Source organism: Haemaphysalis longicornis, unplaced genomic scaffold, assembly GCF_048455015.1.
Source record: "Haemaphysalis longicornis isolate Haplotype H1 unplaced genomic scaffold, Haemaphysalis longicornis Haplotype H1 scaffold_10, whole genome shotgun sequence".
Classification (NCBI taxonomy): domain Eukaryota; kingdom Metazoa; phylum Arthropoda; class Arachnida; order Ixodida; family Ixodidae; genus Haemaphysalis; species Haemaphysalis longicornis.
Genome location: NW_027526204.1, coordinates 28,944,194 through 28,962,756, shown reverse-complemented (window position 1 = coordinate 28,962,756; position 18,563 = coordinate 28,944,194).

Genomic DNA, 18,563 nt, shown 5'->3' with positions numbered 1-18,563 from the left:
ATCGAGCGCCAAAAGCTTCAGTTCGCGTTTTGTGTTTGTGAACTTTAAATATCTAAGCTTCTTTATTATAATACACACAATAAATATTAAACCTAACGATTATGTTATATTCAGTAAAAGAGGCAATTATTTATTGTTGTCGTTTTAATTTGTTTGCTCAACTCCCTGCCAACGGCCGATATCTTGAGTACGGCGCGAGGCGGCGTGGCCGGATTCCGGAACAGATAACCCGTGACCCGTCTTTCTTCGATTGTTTACTGTGGTGTGTGGTTAAACAAGCGCAGTTATTATGATTAATTGGGCACCTCGTCGTCTTCGGTTGTGTCTGTCGTGTTCGACTTCGCGATGGAGTGTTTGAGAACAACTTTGCCACCTGAAGACGGGTAATTTCGTTTGGCGCTTGCCCCTGAACGTCGCTCGCTCTTCTGCGTCGGTTCCTCTCAGGTAAGCTGTCTCGTCACATTTGCCGCCTTTCTTGTCACTGGATGTCGTTTGTAGCTGTCATCGCCGCTTTAAGGATTCGTTAACAGGAGCCCGCGTGTGTGAATTGTTTAACTGAACTGGCGAGGTTGAACCTAGAGGGCTCGTCTCTAGAAAGGCGATGTGCGAAAGATTGTGGTGCTTGCATTGAGCGCTAAACGCACTGGCGCTCAGTAACGCAGTGGCGCTCAGTAACTCAGTAACGTTTCCCATTCCGGAGCAGTATATTGAACAGCTTCAGAGTTCACCACTGCGAACCACGTCTTACGCGTAGTTTATCAGAACACGGGCGGCTACTCCTCTAAACTGTGCTGCGCAGCGTTTACGGCTTCGTTAATCACCGCAGTCGTTTGTGCCGTGTCGGGAATAGGGAGGGAGAATCGTTTGCGAGCGAATGTGCGCGCCTCGCAAGCTTTGTTGCGTTTGCGGCGAGCCACCTCACCATGTGTACGGTGCCGCGGTACACGGGCAGTGATTTTGGCTGAATGTTGTGTTGCCCGAGTTGTAACATTCGTGCACCCAATAATTTCCATTCTTGCCTGTGTGGTAATCATGTGTCATCCTGTTTTAGACCTCTGGATGGTCTGAGCGCATCACGTCCCTCCATTCAACTGGACAAGAGCCACAAGCATTGTCAACAGTGTGTGGCCGCCAGAACGTAAGTTTTCAAACACATTTTTGGTAGCACAGTGGGCTATCATACTTGAATAATGCTCGATCACTTGAATGTAGCAGTTCTCTTCCTCGTAACAATTATTGGTGTTTCATGCATAACCTAACCTGTAGCCGCTAAATGGCAACCTTTATTGTTAATTTCGGAAAACTCAGCTTCACCCAAAATCATAATGTGGGCATAGCAGTTAATAACCATGTATACGAACTTCCTGGTGTTAGTCATGTTTACGGTGACGCCATATTTATTAGGTGGTGACACAAAAATGTTATTACCTTTGTAGTTTCGTCTTCGATAAAGCCTTACCAGTTCTGTTTTCAGCTATTTTTTGGATGTTTATCATGTGAATTGACAGTCCTTGCAGTCCACTTTTTCAAATAGTTATGTAACTGCCTGTACCATTTAAAGAGGCCTGATTGGGGTTCTGAAGGCTGCGATTTACGCACGCTAGTGCTGTACCGCCAATAAAGAAACATCCTTCCCCAAGGAAAAAGATTTGAAAATGTAAAGTATCAGCAGCATTATTCCTAACTGAAACATTCGAATTGCTAGGCCTGGGGCTTTTCCTGAAAGCACTGTGGATGTTATGAGAGAGGAAACCCCTCAAACACATCTGCCAAGGCAGTTGCTGCTCCAAGATGCGTGCAAGCATTGAGACTTCTGAGCAATACATTACACCCTTTTTTTTCAACAACCGACGTGCATGCTGAATGTACTCCTGGTTGGGCGTGTTCCAGGCGCGTAGCCACAAATTTTTTTCGGGGGGAGGGGCGAGGGGGCGTGGTCAACCAAAAGATGGGACGGGGAAATATGTAGGCAAGGCATCTTGCGCGTTGTTTTGCAAACGAAGCTTGAAATAACTGGCTTTAACATGCGATTTGTGTATGCTCAACGCTAACTGTAAAGCCCACCTTAAGGAGCCTAAATGGTGATGATAATGATGATCACCTAAATTCCCATTCGCTGGTCTATGGGCAGACCGCGGGCGATTTATTCGTCCGCAGAGCAGGTAGTTAGGCAGACCCGCGCTCGTGAGTGTGATCATGAGTGCGCTCGTGAGTGGCGCGCGGTCCCCGAAGTTCGCCGGGCGGAAGTGGAGGCCAACACTGAATGTTTACTATCAAGATTCTCGTGTTTTAGATTTTCCTTTAGAAAAGGGACTATTAAGTTTTCTTGTCAGCTATGAAGTACAGTCGAGCACGATTTGAAGGTTATAGCGCCAGCATCGAGCGGCCAAGTGTGCCACCAGCCCACGGTTTTGTTTCGGAACCATGAAAATCGAGATTTCGCACTCTTCGCTCTCTTGTTGGCTGTTCCATGATACAACAATGGCCCGCACGACTGACTTGCCACCCTTTGGGTTTCAAGCTGTACATTCGTTGTTATCAAGCACAGACTTGGACTTGGTTGCCATTTATCTACGCCGACGATAACGAAACTTGCATCTAATATTTGCTAAAGCTGGTGTTCTTTCTGCTTCGTTTGAAAGAGTAGCTTTCCTGCGAAAACCATGGAATCGCAGTGGACTGTACATGCGGCGCATTCGTATATTATGGCGGTGAAGCTAGCAAACGTGCGTCTTCGTCCTTAAGTAATCGCCTTTTGTTATTTTTTGTGCTAGTAACGTGAGTAGTAAACTTGCGCTAAGCGAAACACCTTATTGCACTGATGTTGAATGTTGAGCTTGTTGCACGTTTCTTAAATTTCATCATATTTCTATCTGTTAAATTGAAACAGAGATGGCTTCAGTAAAATTCCGGTGAAGCAAATACATAATGCTGATTCTAACCAAGAGGGAGGCCAAGGAAACAGTGGAATAGCGCCAAAAAAACAAAGCTCCGCAATAAGGAGAATTGTGTAGTTTTGTTGTTGTGGAGGAAATACAACATGGGCAGAGCAATGCTTTTTATGCAGCAGAAATTATGGATCTGCAATAGTCAATGAAATGCGATGTCGGTAGAAAAATAAACATATCAAGGATTGATAGTTGACTGAACAAAATACAGCGACATGCTCTGTCATGTGATTATACTTTGTACCACTGTAAAGACAAGGAATGACGCGCTCCCGACCACATGTAAGCCTACATGAGGCTTTTCCTGCTGTTCTGCCATTCCCCGGCCGTGCTGTTTCCCCATTGAAACAGTGGGGCTGTTTTGATCGGCTCGCGGCAGGTTCCCGGCGCTTGTCGGTGTATCCGGCGCGAAATGCAGCCGGGCTGTATATATTGACAGGTACAGCATCTGGAGCGGGCGCAGGGATCAGACGTTGACATAGCCCTTGTTTTCAGCTTTATGTGAGCAAGAATGTCTTTAAAACTGCAGGTTCCGCGCCTGCAGTTGACTTCAGGCGGTTTGTCAGGCTGCTTAAACCGCACCCCAGCCTTGGCTTAAAACATTATGAAGGGGAAGGGGCACCTGGACCCCCCCTTCCCCTCCCCCGGCTACGCCCTTGGTGTGTGCTTATTCTTTCTTTCATCCACCACATTCGAGTCGTCACGTTGAATTGGGAATGCTGGAATCCAGCATATGCTGGCAAGATACGAGAGCTTGAACACAACCCACTTGCCCGCAATGAGTTTTCAAAGATCTCCACCACCTGAAGGTACTGAAGTGAGATGTAAGCATTGCCTGAAAACCATACCAGATAAGGGTACGAAATCATAGTTATGTGCCTTTCTCGCCCATTTACGTGTTTTGAACAAAAAAAGTGCCATTTAGAGGTAACACGTCGTTCCCTGCCGATTTCTGATGCCTGATTAGGTTGTGGGCATACATTTAGCAGCTTTCTCACATGTCTAACGTGTATGTGGGCTTGTTAGGAGTGAAGTAGGTAAAAATTGAAAGGTTTGATTGTAGTTGTGTATAGATTACCTACATTGTTTTCATTCCTAGAAAAGAAAAATTGAGGTAACCCTGCCAATTGTTCTGCATTGCTGCATTTTATTATGCTTGTATGATTCGTAGAACCTGCAGGAGTTCAGCTGCTTGTTAAAGGAAAAATGAACAATGGTACAAAAAGAAGAGCATCTACTAAATAAAAATCTTAACGTTCGCAGGATGCCAACGGTCCACCTACCAACTTGCGTCCTGCATTGTTTCTGTTGGCTGGAGCGGCGCATGGAGCATTTTTGAGCTTCTCGAAGTTGGTGATCAAGGGCTGCCCCAAGTGAAGGATGCCGCAGAGGGATCTTCTGTTTTAATGCCACAATTTCTTGGGCTGAGCACTTACTCGTAAGGCATTTAAATATTCATCATCCCAGAGGGTATGTTACCTTCGTCTTGGGTGGAATGTGGCTGCAATCAGGTTATTTGTGACGGACACAAGTGAACCACGTGGTGAGAGTCATTGAGGCCTTGTTGATAGCACATGCTTCTGAAATAACGTTTTCATTCAGCTGAATACTTTCTAAATATTACAATTTGTGAAAAAAATATGATAAAAGTCATGATTAGTTGTACTACAGTGCAGGAAAGAAATGCAAGCACATGTTTTAAGAGCCTCTTATATTTTAGGTCATTCGCTGGTGGGCAATAAAACCGAACTGAAAATTGTTTAAAGTGAAATCAAATATTTGTTGTCACCAGTGCATTACCCGTAGTAAAAGCTATCTGGTCTCCCAATTTCAAATGAGACAGGAAATTCCAAAAAAATACGGAAATAAACAAGACAGCTTGCTACAATAAACGAATTCAAAGAATTCCTCAATGTCTATAAAGTGGTGATTCAGACGGGTTAGTTCGGTGTTGATGCAATACAAGCAGGCACTCGCCTGGTAAAAAACAAATAAACAAATAAAGATGTTTTGGGGCCCCTACTGGTCCCTTGATCACAATAAAAGGGGGGTGAAAGGTCTCGATTATTTATAGGTTCGGTGGCGCAGAGTGCGCATGTATATCTCGGGGAGATTACCCCGCGACCGGTTAATCGTGTTTTTAGTTGGTTGAATATGCACTGATTCTAAAAGTAGTCGTGTCGACAGGCGCTTCTCTGATGCGATTATGCTTGCGGAATCCCAATCGATGAGGTGGTCAGTAGCCAGGTGATGATCCGCCAAGGCATTTCAGCTTGCATTGCCTTTTTTGACATCGTTCTGGTGCTATTGAATTCTTCTTTTAAAAATTTCCAGTGAACTATGTAGGATGCGTCGCAATCCTTGCATGGAATTTTGTAGGCAACTCCGGGGAATCTTGATTTTTCTAAAGGGTCCTTCACGCGTACCAGCTTCTGCTTAAGCCTGTTCGTTGGCACGTGTGCAGTTTTAACGCCATATGTGCCAAACACCCTTGCAAGAGCTTCACTGATGCCTTGCGTGTAGGGGACGGCAGTGCGGTTTTGCCTGTATTCTTCAGGAACCCTTTCGGAGGAGGCAACTGACGCCCGCAATTGTTGCGTCCTCACAAGCTTTGAAGGGTAGCCGTTGCTGCGAAGGTCCTTCCTTACCACGGCTAGCTTTTGCTTGCGCAGACCAGGCTCAGAGCAGATTCGTGATGCGCGCGAGAAGAGTGCAGCGGCGACGGAGCGTTTTTGGCCTATAGGATGCGCAGAGTCGAACCCCAGGTATCTACCCTTGTGGGTCGGCTTTCGATACACACTGGTTGTAAATCCTTTGGCCGACCGTCTCACAAGTACGTCGAGGAAGGCGATCTGTCCATTACTTTCCTGTTTTATGGTGAACTGGATGCTTGGAACACAAGAGTTTAGATGCTCAATTAAAGGCATTACGTCTCGGTGGTGGATCACACAAAAGCAGTCGTCTAAGTAGCAGACAAAAATCTTGGGGCCGTCTTGTACGAGCATAGCGCAGAATTTTCTAGAGCCTCTAAGGCAATATTCACACAGACTGTGAAACGAAAGCTCCCATCGCTGTTCCAAACCGCTGCTTGTAACATTGTACGTTGGAAACAAAACATGTGTTCTGCAGGCCAAATTCCAGGCAAAATTACGCGGTCCGGAGTTGCAAGGATCTACTCGAGAACGTTGCATCTCTGCCTTCACGTTCGCCAATTGAGACGCAAGACTTATATCGCCTCCTGGAATTTGGCCTGCAGAACACATATATTTTGTTTTCAACGGACCAGTGGTTTCGAACAGGGATGGGAGCTTCCGTTTCAGTAGTCTGTGCGAATATTGCCCTAGAGGCTCTAGAAAATTCTGCGCTATACTCGTACAAGACGGCCCCAAGATCTTTTTCTGCTACGTAGACGACTGTTTTTGTGTGATACACCGCCGAGACGTAATACCTTTATTTGAGCATCTAAACTCTTGTGTTCCAAGCATCCAGTTCACCATGGAACAGGAAAATAATGGACAGATCGCCTTCCTCGACGTACTTGTGAGACGGTCGGCCAAAGGATTTACAACGAGTGTGTATCGAAAGCCGACCCACACGGGTAGATACCTGGAGTTCGACTCTGCGCATCCTATAGGCCAAAAACGCTCCGTCGCCGCTGCACTCTTCTCACGCGCATCACGAATCTGCTCTTAGCCTGGTCTGCGCAAGCAAAAGCTAGCCGTGGTAAGGAAGGACCTTCGCAGCAACGGCTATCCTTCAAAGCTTGTGAGGACGCAACAATTGCGGGCTTCAGTTGCCTCCCCCGAAAGGGTTCCTAAAGAATACAGGCAAAACCGCGCTGCCGTCCCCTACACGCAAGGCATCAGTGAAGCTCTTGCAAGGGTGTTTGGCACATATGGCGTTAAAACTGCACACGTGCCAACGAACAGGCCTAATCAGAAGCTGGTACGCGTGAAGGACCCTTTAGAAAAATCAAGATTCCCCGGAGTTGCCTACAAAATTCCATTCAAGGATTGCGACGCATCCTGCATAGGTGAAATCGAGAGCACGATGGAATCCCGTCTGGCCGGGAGGGTAGATTAGGAACGAAAAAGAGACGCCAACCAGTCCAAACAAAACGTACTGACGTTTCGGCTTCCAGCACGGAAGCCTTGTTCACAATAAATGCATCACCAGAAGTGGGTCGTTTAAGTGGGCTTGAATAATCGCTGCAAAGAGCGTGAGTAGATCGGGTTTAGATTCCCGTCGTTACGATTGACTGTGTTGGATGTGGTCTGAATGATTAGTGATTCCAGATGTAGCTGTGATGGTCACTTTTTCTGCAGCGACGATTCTTGCATTGTCCCAATCAATCTTGCGGTCATTCACGACGGCGTGTTCGGCTAAAGCATTGTTGCGACGCTTTTATTCTTTACTTCACGTGCGTGCTGCTGCAGACGATTCTTATAATTTCCTGATTCCCTGATATACACGCCGCTGCAGTCTGCACAAGGTATCTCGTATACCACACCGGGGAAGCGCTCCTTCGGCAAGCGGTCCTTGACTCTCACGAGCTCATGGCTCATCTTTTTGGCTGGAACGTGGGCCACCTGTCCAAGTTCCTGCACCAAGTTCTGACTCCGCTCGTCGGTAAAGGGACCACTTACATTCGTAATTTCGATTTTGTCGAGAAGACTCGCAACACCGTGATCGAGAAAGACAACTTGATGGTGTCCTTCGATGTGAAGTGCCTTTTCACGAGCATTCCGATTGACCTGGCTGTCAACCTATGCACCGCTGCTCTCGAGGCTGATGATACGTTGCCCGAGAGATCACCGATGGATGTGCCAGAACTACGCAGGCTTCTAGATTTTTGCCTGAACAATACGTACTTCGTCTTTATAGGCCATTTTTACAAGCAAAGGCAGGGGACTCCAATGGGTGCCGCTATTTCGGTTACGGCGGCGAACCTGACCATGGAAGCGCTGGAAGCACGCGCGCTACCCTCCTTTGCCCCTCAACCAAAAGTGTTCTTGCGTTATGTCGACGATTGTTTTTGCGTCCTTCAGAAAGACGCCTGCGAACAGCTTGCTGGCCCACCTCAACAGTATGAAACGTGCCATTCAGTTCACGTGAGAAGAGGGGGCCGATGGCAAACTTCCCTTCCTGGACGTCCTTGTGTCTCGGCAGGGCCAGAGGCTACGTTTCAGCGTGTACCGCAAGGAAACGCACGTACACAGGCCGCTACCTGAACTTCAACTCCGTGCACCCCGCTTCCCACAAGACGGCTGTTGTTAGCACGCTACTGCAGCGTGCGAAAAGATTGTGCTCGAAGCCCGAGGATGCGGCGGTGGACACGGCAAAGGTACGGGACGACCTGGCTAGCTGCGTTTACCCGAGGCACTTTTTAAACGCAACGGAACGCCAACTGACCCGACGGGGACAACTGGACGTGCCTCCTGCCCCGATGAAGCGAGCTCCTGTGCCCTACCTTCCAGGAAAAAGTGAATGTTTGGCACGTATCCTACGGGAATATGACGTGCAGGTGGCCCACGTTCCAGCCAAAAAGATGCGCCATGAGCTCGTGAGAGTCAAGGACCGCTTGCCCAAGGAGCGCTTCCCCGGTGTGGTATACGAGATACCTTGTGCAGACTGCAGTGGCGTGTATATCGGGGAATCAGGAAATTATAAGAATCGTCTGCAGCAGCACGCACGTGACGTAAAGAATAAAAGCGTCCGCAACAATGCTTTAGCCGAACACGCCGTCGTGAATGACCACAAGATTGATTGGGACAATGCAAGAATCGTCGCTACAGAAAAAGTGACAGCATCACGGCTACATCTGCAATCACTAATCATTCAGACCACATCTAACACAGTCAATCGTAACGACGGAAATCTAAACCCGATCTACGCACGCTCTTTGCAGCGATTATTTAAGCCCACTTCAACGACCCACTTCTGGTGATGCATTTATTGTGAACAAGGCTTCCGTGCTGGAAGCCGAAACGTCAGTACGTTTTGTTTGGACTGGTCGGCGTCTCTTTTTCGTTCCTAATCCTACATAGGTGAAACTGGAAATTTTTAAAATAATTCGATTGCACCTGAACGATCTCAAAAAAGGCAATGCAAGTTGAATTGCCTTGGCGGATCATCACCTGGCTTCTGACCACGTCATCGATTAGGATTCCGCAAGCATAATCGCATCAGAGAAGCGCCTGTCGACACGACTACATGTAGAATCTGTGCATATTCAAACAACTAAAAACACGATTAACCGGTCGCGGGGTAATCTCCCCGAGATATCCATGCGCACTCTGCGCCACCGAACCTATAGATAGTCGCGACCTTTCACCCCCTCTTCATTGTGAACAAGGGGCCAGTAGGGGCCCCAAGGCGTCTTTATTTATTTGTTTTTGACCAGGCGAGTGCCTGCTTGTATTTCATCAATGAATCACCCTCCCCTGACGAGTTTTCGTCGAAACTTGGACTCTGTTAGGTGTCAGTGGGTTTACACAGCCAACTTGTGGGGACGCACATAAGCTCCTAACAAATGAGCTGCGTAGTGGCTATGCACTAGCTATAGTTTTTATTACTTGCCTTGATGAATATGATCTTCTGTCGCAGTGTTTTAGGTAGCTCACTCGCACATCATTCCTTTGTTTTTTGGACATTGTGGAGTGTCCAATGATTATTCATTCTATTTCTGATTTTTATTGCAACTGTAAATATGTCAGCAGTCAGGTAATGAGTTTCTGGCAGTAATAGAGCACTACTGTGTGCATGAAGGCAGCCTAAATAAAAAAATTGGCTGCCTTGCCTTTGCTTAGAGGGGCCATGCAGAAAACACACAAGTTTGGTTCATTCGACAGATTGCCTCGTTAGAATCGCCATTTTTAACGCGCACTTCACTCGAATAAGCTATATAATTAGGAAAAAGGGAATGGCCATGCGACCCACTAGCTCATTTCCCACAGCAGTACCTATGATGTCATATGTCCCCAGCTGTGCAATTGGCTGAGGCCGGCAAAAGCAAACGCAAATGGGGCAGGCCTTATAAACATGCCGAACGAGCCATTTGTGCTTAAATGAAATGCATATTCATTTTACAGCAGTAAAAATGGGGCAGTAAACAATGAAAGTTACGAAAATACGCGTACACATACAAGTACCGATGCGCACTGCTGTTGGTACGGCGTGCACTATGCTTGTTTTAGCTGGACAGCACTCCGCCACTTTGAAGTTGGCTTCCCTGGCCGATTGGCATAGGCGATGTTGTCTTACGTGACCCTGTTTGTCGAGGATACCTCATGTTTCACAAAACCAGTACTTTCTACAGTAACGAAAACAAGCCAGGTGCAGACGCGGTCAAAAACAAAGCAATGGCAAACAACGGTTAGTGGATGAGTATGGTAGCTCCACCTGGGAGGACTGGTGGCTAGCAAGGCTGCAGACCCGAGTGACGCAGTAGTTTGTTTATTTACACGCACTTATGGCTTCATTGCTGACATCCCAAAAACACACGATATGGTGGGAGAATCAGACTTTTAACCTAAATTAATTTCTCAGTGAATGCAGCATCCTTTGCTGCGGGTCAAGTGGTGGGGGCACTATAAAATAGGAAATATTTCGAACGAAACGAACTCCTATGTTGTCCGAATGGCCCCTTTAATGCACTGTATTGTATTTTTGGTTCCTGTAGTGATGTCACCATGAAGGAACCGCAGTAGACAAAGTAAATGTCAGTGTTGTAGCATGCGTTTTTTGTGTTTGATGGAAACAAATATAATACTCTAACCAAGGTCTTTATCCGAAGCGTTCCCAACGTTTCGGAACCTACTTGGCTCTTTCATTAGAACTGTTTATGTTTGACCAAGAGCAATAGTTCTACATATAAACAATTTTTTTGTTTGCTGCAGCGAATCAGAGGCTAGGGCACAAATAGGGGTAGGACAGCTAGATATCTGTTCATCTTTCGCCAGCTTGCGGGTGTGACAACTGTATCCAGTTGTCAATTCCAATTTGTTGTGGTCAGTTTTTCTCAACTAAATTGTAGCTTTTTTAAAGATTATAGAAGGTTTTGTGGGCCTAAAGGGTTGCCTCATTGCATGTTTGGCCGATGTAGCGTTGAAAGCGGATATTTTGCTTCAAATTGGAATGTCGGCCTAGCATCATGGTCCTGTGGTTGCTGCTTCCTTTCATTCATGCCATTATTTTTTATATTATCACTTAAAATTAAAAGTTAACCAATCTGCTGTCATTTTAATTTTGTCACCTGCTTTATACTTTCTTTTTTTCCAACTGTCTCTAAGGAGTGACAATTCGTATTTTTATGATACCAAGGCGTCGGACTGTGTTAGTTGGTACATGTTTGAATGGATGAAAAACCAGCGGAAAACACAGCGTACGGAAGAGAACGACGGGATAAGCTTGTCCCGTTTTTCTCTTTTAACTGTGTCCTGTGTTTACCGCTGGTTTTTCATCCATTCAATTTTCATGAATTTGTTGAACAGTGATTAGTTTAAGTGCTCAAGCAATTTTTGGCTTGAAGGTTCCCTGTAGCATGTATATAAGTGCTCTCTGCTCTTTTTGTACCCAAGACCCCATTATCAGCCTTAATGAGATTGTCTTTTGTAGACATGAAGTTGAAATAAATATTTGTTTGCATTGATTTAATATTTTGAAAGAATTGCTTGCTCACTTTTTAAAGCATTTTTCCATGTTTATTTTTTTTCAGAACCAGGAAGGGTGATCATCCTGGGTTCTTGCTGAAGCACCAGTATCTGTACTTCACTCGTGAGCTTTGAACACGCAGTAGTTATGGTATGAAACATTTTACCAGTATTAGCTTGCTTTGTAGAGGTCATTGTAGATGTCAAAGCTCTCAACAGTGTAGTACAGTATCTGGTGTAGTGCACAATCTCTCTCTAACAGCACCCGCTGGGTGCTGTTGTAGAGAATAATTTTGTGGCTATAATACTTGAGATTATTTTAAAGTGTACGTCAAATACTAGTAAGAATAGCTCTCTAAATTGGTGGCCATTTTCCTGGTGGAGGCAGAAAGTGAAAATACCCATGTGTGGAGATTTAAGTCCAAAATAAATATCCCAAAGTTGCCAAAGCTAATCCAGAGCCCTCCTCTGCGGTGCACTTAATATCCCATGTGCAGCTTCCTGTAAAAACAGCCAGAAATGTATGATCAATTTAAATTGATTTTAATGTTTCTAAATGCAAGTATTCTCAGTTTAAGCTGCCTTATTTAGTAAAATATTTTCTAACAATTGCATAGCTACCAAAGGTTTACAGAAAAGCTTTCATTGGTTATGCACCTTCTCAGCGAAACAAAAATGTCATTAAGAAAAGCAGAAAAAACCTAAATATGGAAAGTAGCAACACTAAAGCTGCTAATAAAAAGATGCTGAACGTTTTATCGATAATACTTTGCTGATTTTACTTCTAGACAACTCTAAAAAGGGCTATAGACGGGTTTGATGCTTCCCATGAAGCACCTCGTAATACTAGACGAAACTAATGGGCACTGGCTGTTGGCTTTTCATTTGCAACATTGAAAAATGACCCCCCATCCACCAGCAGGGACATAATGCAAGGCACCATGCACAAGATAGACTCATGATAAAATACTGCTATAGCAACAATGTCCTCACATTTCAACCATGGGCTTCACCAGGGAACTCATATGCATTGTATTGTGATGTTTACAGTTCTTGGTATTGGTATGTGGGGTCATTTTTCATGAAGCAAAAAGAATAATGTAAAATAAAATAAGTGGCAGTGGGGACCCAACTTTTATGGGTAGAATAAAGCCACAGTACGGAAGGAAGTATAGATATTGCATTTGGTCTGCCTTAATATTGAGCTTTTCTGCTCAGCTCAAGATTAAGGCCCTAAACATTGCGGGTCGCTACCGTGATTGGAAGTTTGATGCAATGCTGAGAAGCCAAGGGTTTTAAGGTTCAAAGAACTTTTGTGCAGTTGATGTGTTGCATGCCTACTTGCTTTCACTGCATAACACGTTTATGCTGTGCCGTGAAACTCGAAGGATGTGCGCTGCAGTTCAGCAAAATGAACATAAAATTGAATTTTTAACACCGTTTCGAATAAACAACAACCTCTAATGATACAACTTCTGTACTGCGATTTGGCTGTAATGTTAGACTTTATAAATGGATGTTTCAAAAATCGGTGGGTCAAAAAGTTCAAGTAAATTATCAGCTGACGTTGAGCTTCTCATAGAACGGAGCTTGGAAAGCACGAATGTTTCATACCGTAATTGTGTGTCATACTGTGCCATATGTGGCTGCACACCTGCAGCGCCATTTGTGAACCGAGGATCATGCACCATTTTTGAACCCCTTTTGGTGGGTGCTTTTGCAGGAAAAGCTCCTACAGATTGGGGTGCTAAGTAAGCACCCTGTGATATTTTGGGCAGAAAAGGGTGCTCCTGCGGCGACAGAATCCAAGCACCCTAAAGGGTGTAAAATATTTTGTTATGAGGGTGCTCCTGCGGCGACAAGCTGAACGCACCCTTTTGGGAATAAAAAATGTTTAGTGTGTGGTTACATCGAGCTCCGCAAGATGGCGGTACTTGTCCGTGCTAAGTGCATGATATGGTTTGGACATTCCAAGCTCTAGCCAGCCGAACGCAAAGTAATGCGTTCACTCCAATGCGAGTGCTTTTAATAACAACTTTGATGACACCACTCTTGAGAATCGGTTGAAACGGAGCAGGCGACGCACGTCAGTGTTATATTTTTCTTCGGCGTGCGGCCGCAGTGGCACGAGCCGCGCCATGTCCGTGGCGCGAACAGCCATGTTCGTGGCTATTTCAGTGTTGCCAAATGAAGAAATTGACAGCTAAACTTTTCAATGAATACCGGCTATAGGATGGGTCAAAGATAAATGTTCTTTATAGTTCAGACTGCTGTGTCCACCTCATTGCATTCGGAGAGAAGGAAGTTCATAATTGCTTGTATCTTGATATTTGGTATGTGCTTGGCTGTAAAGTTTTAAGGGAAGTTGCCAAAATGTTTATTAATAGACACCTCAATCATAGTTTATGGTTGTGAATTAGTTTTAGTCTCAGGATTCATGCACAGAATTTTCCAGTTTCTTTTTTTTATGTTGCGACATTTACTGTCGATGTAACAGTTTGTTCGAAAAAGTGGTTTCGTTCGGCTTGAGTCTCAAGATTTTTGACACAAACGAAATTGTGCAATTTATGGTCAATTGAACTTATAAATGTGGTTGTCTGCCTTTTAAAAAAGTTGTGACGACAAATACCAATACAAGTTCTCTACGGGTACACATCACATGGGATATTGTTTTCGGAAGCTACCACTAAAAACATGATTGCAATTGTAGTGGGGGTCCAGTTCTGTCTAGTTGTATCACTTGAATGCTAATGTGTAGTGAGCACACTGATAACGGTTTTCAGTGGTCCCTCTAGTGCACCAATGTTGTGCTCGTCACGTGCATGAAATTGTTATGTTCTATTATTTCTTCTTTTTTGGTTCAGGCTACTACGTTTTTTTTGTGTGCCATGTCAAGTTAACCGATATTTCAAGATACGAGAGTTTGACGCCACGAGGCATCACTGTATATATAACTTAAAATTGTGCCATTAGTCATAAATTGTTGCATTTCATTTACTTACGGAGCCTCCAGACATACACCTGTCGCCATTAATTGCATTAGGACACCATGGTGATAGGTCGCAAGCCTCCAAGTCCCTGGTGATGACTGGCGCAGCACCATGGTACTGCGCATGCCATCACCTTTGAAAAACAGTGTGAGGATGCTCAACACCCTTTATGTAGGGTGTTGAGCGTCCTCAACACCCTTTTTTAAGGGTGTTGAGCTCAACACCCTTTTTTGTTTTTACACCCTTTTTTCGTCCATACACCCTTTTTTTTGCGAAAACACCTTTTAAAGGAGCCATGAAGAGAAAACACAAGTTTGGTTCATTCGAAAGATTGCCTCGTTAGAACCATAAGGAAACCACTTATAACGCAAACTTCGCTCAAATAAGCTACATAATTAGGAAAAAAGGAAATGACCATGCGACCCACCAGCTCATTTTCCGCAACAGAACCTGTGATGTCACTTGGGAATGCTCTGCGATTGGCGGAGGCCGGCAAAAGCAAACGCATGTTAGGCAGGGCTTACAGTTTGCATAGCGAGCTAAATGCCCGTGAAACATACTGCACATTCTTTTTATTACAAAGAACGGTGGAGTAAACGGTTGAAGTTCCAAACGAACACGCAAGCGTGTGCGCCAATGCGTACGAAACTACTGCCTGGCCGATCTCGACATCTCGCCGTCGCGCAGACGAATTTTCGGGTTCGAGGCGCTCTGACCTTGGGGGAAAAAATGCCGTAAACACCGCGCATTGACGCTCGTATCTTTCTGGTCGAAGCAGAGAGCTCGCTCGAACGGCTTTCCATACACGACACCGGCCAACTGGCATAAGCGATACTGCTACTGAAGTTGAACTATTATTAACCGTAATACAAATACGGCACATACGTACCAGTCTGTATTCGTCCGTCGCGACGGGGCTGACGAGGCAGCGGTGCCGACGGCAGGGCGTTCGTCTGTTGTGGCTATCGCGGAATGGTCGCTTTCCCGTCCACCGCGTATCCCACAACTCTTGCCGCTCGTGCACTTAGAAGCATTGAGCGTTCAAGTGGTGTGAGGTTGTTAAATGCAAGCCCGAGCTTCTCGGCGAGAGTTTTGTTCTCCGGATCAGGCGATTCCATGACTAGGGCTGCGGGTGCACTAGGTTTTACTAGTATTTTTAAAATGGCCGCCGTCTCGGTCGACTCCCGCGTGTGGGTGCTATATGGAGTCGGCATACTAAGTATCTGTTTCATGGACCGGCCCATGTGACGACATTGCTCACGTCACCAAATGTGCAATTTTAGCGGGAGGTTTAAAATTTTGGCTTAAATTGCCTTATTTCGCAGTGAATAAAGCATCATTTGCTTCCGGGAAAGTTCTTGGGGTACTATGAAACACCTAATCTTTCGAATTAAACAAACTTTTGTTTTCTCTTCATGGCTCCTTGAAGGGTGTTAGCCATGGGACAAGGTTTTTACACCCTTTTCGGCCAAAAAGGGTGTAAAAACGTTTAGTGTGTACCTTTCGCATGCAAACGAAGTAAGCTCGCCTTAGCATCACATCACATAGTATTTGTCATGATGACTCGCCAGCTGCACCCTTGGTTTAGTTTCCTGTCTCCCTCTGAAGTTCGTGTAGTGCGTCCAGCTCTGCAGCTCATCCTTCTTCACAGAGTAAGGGCACTAATGTTTTTTTTGTATCGTGGTGCAGTCACAAAATGCCGGGAACGTCAGCAGCGTGAAATCTGTTTTTCATTTCCGAAAGCAGGAACCGTAGAACAGAGCATTCGGGCAAGCTTAAAGGCCTTTTTGTTTCCTTGTTGGCTCCTACTTTGTTCATAATGCTCTTGCTTCATCTATTCTCAGTTGGCACTTAACGCAGTACACGAGGGGATGATGCCTCAATAAGAAGCTTCAAGAACACCGCTACACCTGCCAGCAAACAGCGCCCTCAGGCAATCTATCGCTGCACTGGATGATTGAGAGTGCAGCCCAATGTTTGAAAATTCCTGTTTTGGAAAAATGATACATCAGCCACACGCGAAACTTCGGAAGTCTATCACATATGAAGCGAGTAGAGCGCATACATGAACTCATGCTCAGTTATTCCGCACCTGAAATGGACCTAATTAAACGCAGCTTACAGAGAGTCGACACATGGAAAGAAAAGGCGCCAGGTACGCGGGTTTCATTCCCGGACCCGAGGGCCGCTTTTCTGGTGAAGGCGATAAGCAAGAACGCCTGTTTTTTTCGAGATTTAGGCGCACGTTAAAGATCCCCAAGTGGTAAAAATTAATTCGAAGCCTGCGCTACGGCGCTCCCTATAACCGGCGTGGTTTCGGTGTGTTAAACCATGTAATAAATCAAAAGTGTCATGCAGAGAATACACTGCTACTTCAAAATTAAACAAAGGAAATGTGCTCTTTACCAGCTTTTGATGCTTTGCCGCCTGTCACCTGTGAGTGAGCTATAGTAAAAAGTTTTCCCACACTTACCCCGCCCCCCTTCAAGTTGTATCTTGTAACACTTCCGACTTGTTTGGTCTCCAAGGAAGTAATGTACTTGTAATAAATCAATTTACACTAGCGCTCACACTGTCCACTTCATGTGTCTTAATTTTTTTCGCCATGTAACCTAAAGCGCTCTCTACAAAACGGAGGTTAAATTCATTGTTATGTATTTTGGTGCCATAATCGGCCTAGTAAAGTAGCAGACGCCACTGCCTGGTGTCTGCCGTTAAAGCTGAAAGACTTTCGCCCTAGAGAAATATTTTTTTAGCTGCTGCGCTTCGCATCTGCATTGCCGCTTTGGGAGGTTACATGTTACTCCTTTTTCACGTGTGCATTCAACAGTGAGGCTGTTGTGACTGGCCGTAATGTGTGCGGTGGGCGGCGTCATCAAAAAAACTTCGTCATAGTTGCTCCGGCTGTTTAGCGAGCGCGCGAGCAAGTGTCTCACGGGGAGCGCCTGGCGTCGTCCTGGCTTGCACGTGGGGGTAGCAAAAAAAAAAATACCAACACAACAGGTTGCGTATTCCTGTGCCTCAAGGGGGAAACACAAAGCAGCTCGCGCTGCAGACGCCCAGTTCGCGAAGTCGATTTCACCTGTGGACAAAACGACACGGACCCGCCAGTCATGCATGAACAACGGTATAGATGGATGTGATTGATTGTAGGGTTTAACGCGCCGACGCAACGCAGGCCATGAGGCGCGCCGTAGTTTAGGGCTCCGGATTAATTTCGACCACCTGGGGATCTTTAACGTGCGCCGAAATCGCGTACACACGGGCGCTCTTGCTTTTCGCCTGCATTAGAAAAGCGGCCGCCGCGGCCGGGAATCGAACCCGCGACCTCGTGCTCAGCAGCGCAACGCCTTAGCCACTGAGCCACCACGGCGGGTAGATGAATTTGACAATGACTACTACTACCGCAGTGAAAAGCGACTATGCAAGCTGTAAATAAACAATTTCAAACCTGATGCAATGCGTCGTGGTTCTTACATCGAAAGAGAGTGCATACAGAGAAAGAAATTATGTAGCATTGTCGTGGTTGAAGCCTTGCGCAACTTAGTACAGACTTTTCCATTTTTTTATGTGAAGCTTTTTTATTCGTCCCTGATGGCGTGGGAGTCTGAGTAAAAGCACTGTAGTAAAGCCAACTTTAAACAGTGGGTTTCAGAAAACGATGATGATGTTAAGCGAAGGCACATCAAGCGCCTAAAGAAAAATTTTTCCCGTGGTGAGAATTTAACCTGGGTTTCCCGCGATATGAGGCCGACGTCTAACCAATTGCGCCAAACTAACACTGTTGAATTAGTTTCGGTTTTAAACTGTGGCTTTGACTCAATTTGCACGGGAGAAATTTCGCGATTTTTTCTCGTAATGCAGGTTTTTTTTTTTGTCAGTTGGATCAAGTTGGTAGGAGTGAACGATTGTTTTGGGGCATGCCTCATAGCCAATATGAAGCTTATCACTTAAAACACCCAATTTTTTCTCGC